This window comes from Oncorhynchus gorbuscha, unplaced genomic scaffold (assembly GCF_021184085.1).
Source record: "Oncorhynchus gorbuscha isolate QuinsamMale2020 ecotype Even-year unplaced genomic scaffold, OgorEven_v1.0 Un_scaffold_4107, whole genome shotgun sequence".
Taxonomy (NCBI): Eukaryota; Metazoa; Chordata; class Actinopteri; order Salmoniformes; family Salmonidae; genus Oncorhynchus; species Oncorhynchus gorbuscha.
Window position 1 is genome coordinate 31,168 of NW_025748209.1, and position 6,425 is coordinate 37,592.

The 6,425-nt window shown below is 42.8% G+C and overlaps 1 long non-coding RNA gene across 1 annotated transcript; it reads right to left on the reverse strand.

Moving 5' to 3' along the window:
• Window positions 1–724: 724 nt before the first annotated feature.
• Window positions 725–6,063, reverse strand: LOC124028419. The gene is made up of 2 exons (XR_006837587.1): window positions 6,004–6,063; window positions 725–2,461 (listed from the first exon to the last, which is right to left on the reverse strand). It is a non-coding gene; the product is annotated as an uncharacterized LOC124028419 (long non-coding RNA).
• Window positions 6,064–6,425: the final 362 nt, after the last annotated feature.

Below are 6,425 nucleotides of genomic sequence, written 5' to 3' on the forward strand. Positions count from 1 at the left end.
CAGCTGCCGCTGCAGTTGAGAGTAACTTTGGGCAAAACAGCAGGTGCCAGGCACATCCAGCCAACTTGACACGACTAGGAAGCATAGGAGTCAACATGGGCCAGCATCCCTGTGCAACGCTTTCGACACCTTGTAAAGTCCATGTCCCTATGATTTGAGGCTGCTCTGAGGGCAAAACAGGTGCAACTGAATATTAGGAAGGTGTTATATGAAATTACCTGTTGTGCTGATGACATAACATAAACACTACCATGGATACCTGCTATGCTCATGAGGAAACGTTATAATCATTACTATAGCCGCAGGAAGTAGAGGTGCTGGGCTCCAGTCACAATAAGGACCCAGTGACTGTAGGTCTGGATGAGAGAGGCAGGCTGGGTTTGTCCTCACTGTCAACTCTGGGTAGGATCCTAGTTTGAAATAGAAGTCTGAGATCAACTTCCTGGTTCTCCTCTGTGCAGGCCACACCCCCTCCCATTGTTACAGTGTGTATGAACACAATTTGAACAATGGCTTCCTAAAATGCTGTGGTGCTTACCAACACACTAGGAACGATTGTGGTTGATGTGGACCATCACAGGTGAGTTCACAGCTCTTCCACTCTGAATAACGAGGCAGGGAAAGGGTAACAAGCTTCCTCTCTGGTTCCATTCCCCAATAGTACGTGGGTCATACTTGAATTGTGGTAGTAATATTGTCCCTGGACTCTGGCACCATAGAAAACACATTACAAAATAACATTTATTTAAATATGAAAAATGTCCTTTAAACTGTATAACATTATTAGTATGTATTGTAGAACATACTGGGGGTTAATAGACATGTAGAAGTGTAGTGACATGTATTGAGTGGATACATAGACATTTAAATTAGTTTGAATAATATCAATTAAAAACATTGCATTGTCTGTATATATAACCCAAAGTTTCACCAGCACAAATTAATGTAGAATATGTATTTTTAATTAGCATATCAAGTTCAATGCAGTTAACCAAATACATTTGATGACAAATAATACATCTAGTAAGACAATTTAATAAACATGTAGTCATTTCAAAGTATGTGAATCATTAAACAAAAGTTACTTCGTAGTAAAAAATAATAATCCACCCAAACTAATGGTGAAGACTGATCACACCATCTCTATCGGATACATGTTGTGTCTACCAGCTCATTACCACAGAGAACTGCAGAGGGAAGCAGTACTACCCAGTCAGCCATCAGACTACATGGTTACAATGTGAGAAGCCTCAGAGGGCATTCAACCCTAGGGGCAAATTCAAGGTACTCTCAATATCTTTAGAGTAAAAGCTAAATTAAATAAATAACTAAAAAACTGACATGGTGCTCACTGATCAGTAAAATAACAAGAAGCTAACATTCTATAACACGCCCTTTCCTCTGCACAGTTCTCTTACAGTGAGAAACAATAGGATCCCAATAGTGTTTTATTCTTTCTTAAATGTTATCAAATTCACTGTTACCACTTCATTTATGAGATGAGAATGAAGTGATGTAATGACTTTACTCTTAGCTGGTCTGAGAGAACTGATGAGGCTTCTCTCCTGTATGTATACGTTGGTGACATTTCAAGGTATCCAATCGGGTGAAACTCTTCCCACAATCAGAGCAGAAGTAAGGCTTCTCTCCTGTATGTATACGCTGGTGACATTTTAAGGTATCCAATCGGGTGAAACTCTTCCCACAATCAGAGCAGAAGTAAGACTTTTGGTCTGTATGTATTCGCTGGTGACATTTTAACTTCTCCAATTGGGAGAAACTTTTTCCACAGTCAGAGCAGAAGTAAGGCTTCTCTCCTGTGTGTGTTCTCTGATGAACTGTTAGCTCAGATGATGTTGTGAAGCATTTTCCACAGTCAGAGCAAGAGTATGGTTTCTCTCCTGTATGTACACGTTCATGTACTTTTAAGGTATCCAATCGGGAGAAACTCTTTCCACAGTCAGAGCAGAAGTAAGGCTTCTCTCCTGTGTGTGTTCTCTGATGAACTGTTAGCTCAGTTGATGTTGTGAAGCCTTTTCCACAGTCAGAGCAGGAGTAAGGCCTCTCTCCTGTGTGTATCCGTTGGTGTTTTTGAAGTTGCTCTGTTGAGAGAAACTCCTCCCACAGGCCGAGCAAGAGTAAGGCTTCTCTCCTGTATGTATACGTTGGTGTTTTTTTAAATTGCTCTGTTGAGAGAAACTCTCCCCACAGTCAGAGCAGTTGTAAGGCTTCTCTCCTGTGTGTACTCTCCGATGAACCGTCAGAGCCCTTGATGTTGTGAAACTCTTCCCACAGTCAGTGCAGGAATACAGATTTTCTTCTGTGTGCATTTTTAGATGTATTTTTAGCTTTGATAGAATTGGGAAAATCTCCTCACAATGTGGGCAGTGGTGAGACCTCTTAGCTCTGTGATCTTCCTGCTGTTGCTCTCTGGATGTAGAGAATGTCTCAACATGGTCTCCTGTGTGAACAACAGAAGAATCAGTTGGTGTGATATATACTGAGCACCAAAACATTAGGAACACCTGCTCTTTCCATGACAGACTGACCATGTTAAAGCTATGATTCCTTATTGATGTCACTTGTTTAATCCACTTCAATCAGTGTAGATGAAGAAACAAATTAAAATGATTTTTAAGGCTTGATACAATTGTGACATGGATTGTGTATGTCTGCCATTCAGAGGGTGAATGGGCAAGACAAACTATTGAAGTGCCTTTTAACGGGGTATGGTAGTAGGTGCCAGGCGCACCGGTTTGTGTTAATAAATGCAATGCTACTGGGTTTTTCCATGTGCAAAAGTTTCCTGTGTGTGTGAAGAATGGTCCACCACCCAAAGGACATTTAGCCAACTTGAAATAACTGGGCAGCATTGGAGTAAACATGCTTCCATGCCCAAACGAATTGATGCAGAGGGCATAAGGGGTGAAACTCAAAATTTGGAAGGTGTTCTTAATGTTTTGTACACTTATTGTACATGTCAATCAAATACATTTGATGTACTTTTTTACATCAGCAGTTGGCACAAAGTGCTTATACAGAAATCCATCCAAAAACACCAATAAGCAAGTAATGTATATAAGCACAGTGGCTAAGAAAAACTCCCAGAACACAGGAACACTAGGAAGAAACCAAGAGAGGAACCAGTCTGAGGGGTGGCCAGTCCTCTTCTGGCTGTACTGGGCGACATACAGCGAGGGAATAAAGTATTGGATCCCCCTGCTGATTTTATACATTTGCCCACTGACAAAGAAATGATCAGACTGTAATTTTAATGGTAGGTTTATTTGAACAGTGAGAGACAGAATAACAACAACAAAAATCCAGAAAAACACATGTCAAAAATGTTATAAATTGATTTGCATTTTAATGAGGGAAATAAGTATTTGACCCCTCTCAATCAGAAAGATTTCTGGCTCCCAGGTGTATTTTATACAGGTAACAGGCTGAGATTAGGAGCGCACTCTTAAAGGGAGTATAAACTCTTAAAGGAGTGCTCCTAATCTCAGCTTGTTACCTGTATAAAAGACACCTGTCCACAGACACAATCAATCAGATTCCAAACTCTCCACCATGGCCAAGACCAAAGAGCTCTCCAAGGATGTCAGGGACAAGATTGTAGACCTACACAAGGCTGGAATGGGCCACAAGACCATCGCCAAGCAGCTTGGTGAGAAGGTGACAACAGTTGGTTTGATTCTTTGCAAATGGAAGAAACACAAAATAACTGTCAATCTCCCTCGGCCTGGGGCTCCATGCAAGAGCTCACCTCGTGGAGTTGCAATGATCATGAGAACTGTGAGGAATCAGCCCAGAACTATACAGGAAGATCTTGTCAATGATCTCAAGGCAGCTGGGACCATAGTCACCAAGAAAACAATATGCCGTGAAGGACTGAAATCCTGCAGCGCCTGCAAGGTCTCCTGCTCAAGAAAGCACATGTACATGCCCGTCTGAAGTTTGCCAATGAACAATCTGAATGATTCAGAGGACAACTGGGTGAAAGTGTTGTGGTCAGATGAGACCAAAATGGAGCTCTTTGGCATCAACTCAACTTGCCGTGTTTGGAGGAGGAATGCTGCCTATGACCCCAAGAACACCATCCCCACCGTCAAACATGGAGGTGGAAACATTATGCTTTGGGGGTGTTTTTCTTCTAAGGGGACAGGACAACTTCACTGCATCGAAGGGACGATGGATGGGGCCTTGTACCGTCAAACCTTGGGTGAGAACCTCCTTCCCTCAGCCAGGGCATTGAAAATGGGTCGTGGATGGGTATTCCAGCATGACCATGACCCAAAACACACGGCCAAGGCGACAAAGGAGTGGCTCAAGAAGAAGCACATTAAGGTCCTGGAGTGGCCTAGCCAGTCTTCAGACCTTAATCCCATTGAAAATCTGTGGAAGGAGCTGAAGGTTCGAGTTGCCAAACATCAGCCTCGAAACCTTAATGACTTGGAGAAGATCTGCAAAGAGGAGTGGGACAAAATCCCTCCTGAGATTTGTGCAAACCTGGTGGCCAACTACAAGAAACGTTGGCAATTACAGAGGTCAGACAAGGACTGTCCATCCCTCACTGTATGTCACCTGGTACAGACATAGGACTGGCCATCCCTCACTGTATGTCACCTGGTACAGACAGAGGACTGGCCATCCCTCACTGTATGTCACCTGGTACAGACAGAGGACTGTCCATCCCTCACCATCCCTCACTGTATGTCACCTGGTACAGACAGAGGACTGTCCATCCCTCACTGTATGTCACCTGGTACAGACAGAGGACTGTCCATCCCTCACTGTATGTCACCTGGTACAGACAGAGGACTGTCCATCCCTCACTGTATGTCACCTGGTACAGACAGAGGACTGTCCATCCCTCACTGTATGTCACCTGGTACAGACAGAGGACTGTCCATCCCTCACTGTATGTCACCTGGTACAGACAGAGGACTGTCCATCCCTCACTGTACAGTGCATTCGATAAGTATTCAGACCTCTTCTCTTTTTCCACATTGCCTTATTCTAAAATGGTTAAAAACATTATATACACAAATCCTCAAATCTACACACAATACCCAATAATGACAAAGCTAAAAACAGGCTTTTCGAAATGTTTGCAAATGTGTTAAAAATTTTAAAAACAGAAATTCCTTATTTACATAAGTATTCAGACCCTTTGCTATGAGACTCAAAATTGAGCTCAGGTGAATCTGGTTTCCATTGATCATCCTTGAGATGTTTCTACAACTTGATTGGAATCCACCTGTGGTAAATTTAAATGATTGGACATGATTTGGAAAGGCACACACCTGTCTATATAAGGTCCCACAGACGACAGTGCATGTCAGAGCAATAACCAAGCCATGAGGTTGAAGGAATTGTCCGTAGAGCTCCGAGACAGGATTGTTTCGTGGCACAGATCTAGGGAAGGGTAGCAAAACATTGCTGCAGCCTTGAAGGTCCCCAAGAACACAGTGGCCTCCATCATTCTTAAATGGAAGAAGTTTGGAACCACCAAGACTCTTCCTAGACATCTGATGAAATGGTCTGATGGTCTGATGAAACCAAAATGTTGGCCTGAATGCGAAGCGTCACATTTGGAGGAAACCTGGCACCATCCCTATGGTGAAGCATGGTGGTGGCAGCATCATGCTGTGGGGAGGTTTTTCAGCAGCAGGGACTGGGAGACTAGTCAGGATCGAGGAAAAGATGAACAGAACAAAGTACAGAGAGATCCTTGATGAAAACCTGTTCCAGAATACTCAGTACCACAGACTGGGGAGAAAGTTCACCTTGTCTACTTCACTTCTTTAGTCTCCTCTCTGATCACTCCAGACAGCCCAGTGAATAAAACACATGCTGACAATACTGGTATGCAAGTCTCAGTAGCATGAACTAAATCTACCTTCTCATTGAAACAGTTAATCATGAAACAGTTCTACTGCAACTTTTCATACACAGTGGGAAGTTGGAACGAACAACAAACTTAGAACCTGCTCTTACCATGAGAAACAGATGTCCCAATCTTCTCCTCCTCTTCTTCATCTTTAATGTTGACATTCAGCTCCAGTGTTTGACTGCAGTCTTCCAGCTTCACTGATGCCATCTCTGGATCCTGCTGTAGAAACTGGGCTCCACTGTCACAATCAGGACCCAGTGACTGTAGGTTTGGACTCAGTGTGGAAGGAGAGAGGCAGGCTGGGTTTGTCCTCACTGTTGATGTTACCAGAATAAGACTTAATCCGCGTTGGCCTGTAGTAACAAAGAGACAGACACAAAAGTTAGTCTTGACAGTTCTGGCACTTAAATTATTCTCTTTAACTAAATTTTTGTTTTTCTTTGTTCAATTATCGAATTTCAATGAATCGGGTTGCTATGCATAGACTACAAAACATTAATTCACATTAGAGGAGTGCACACTTTAA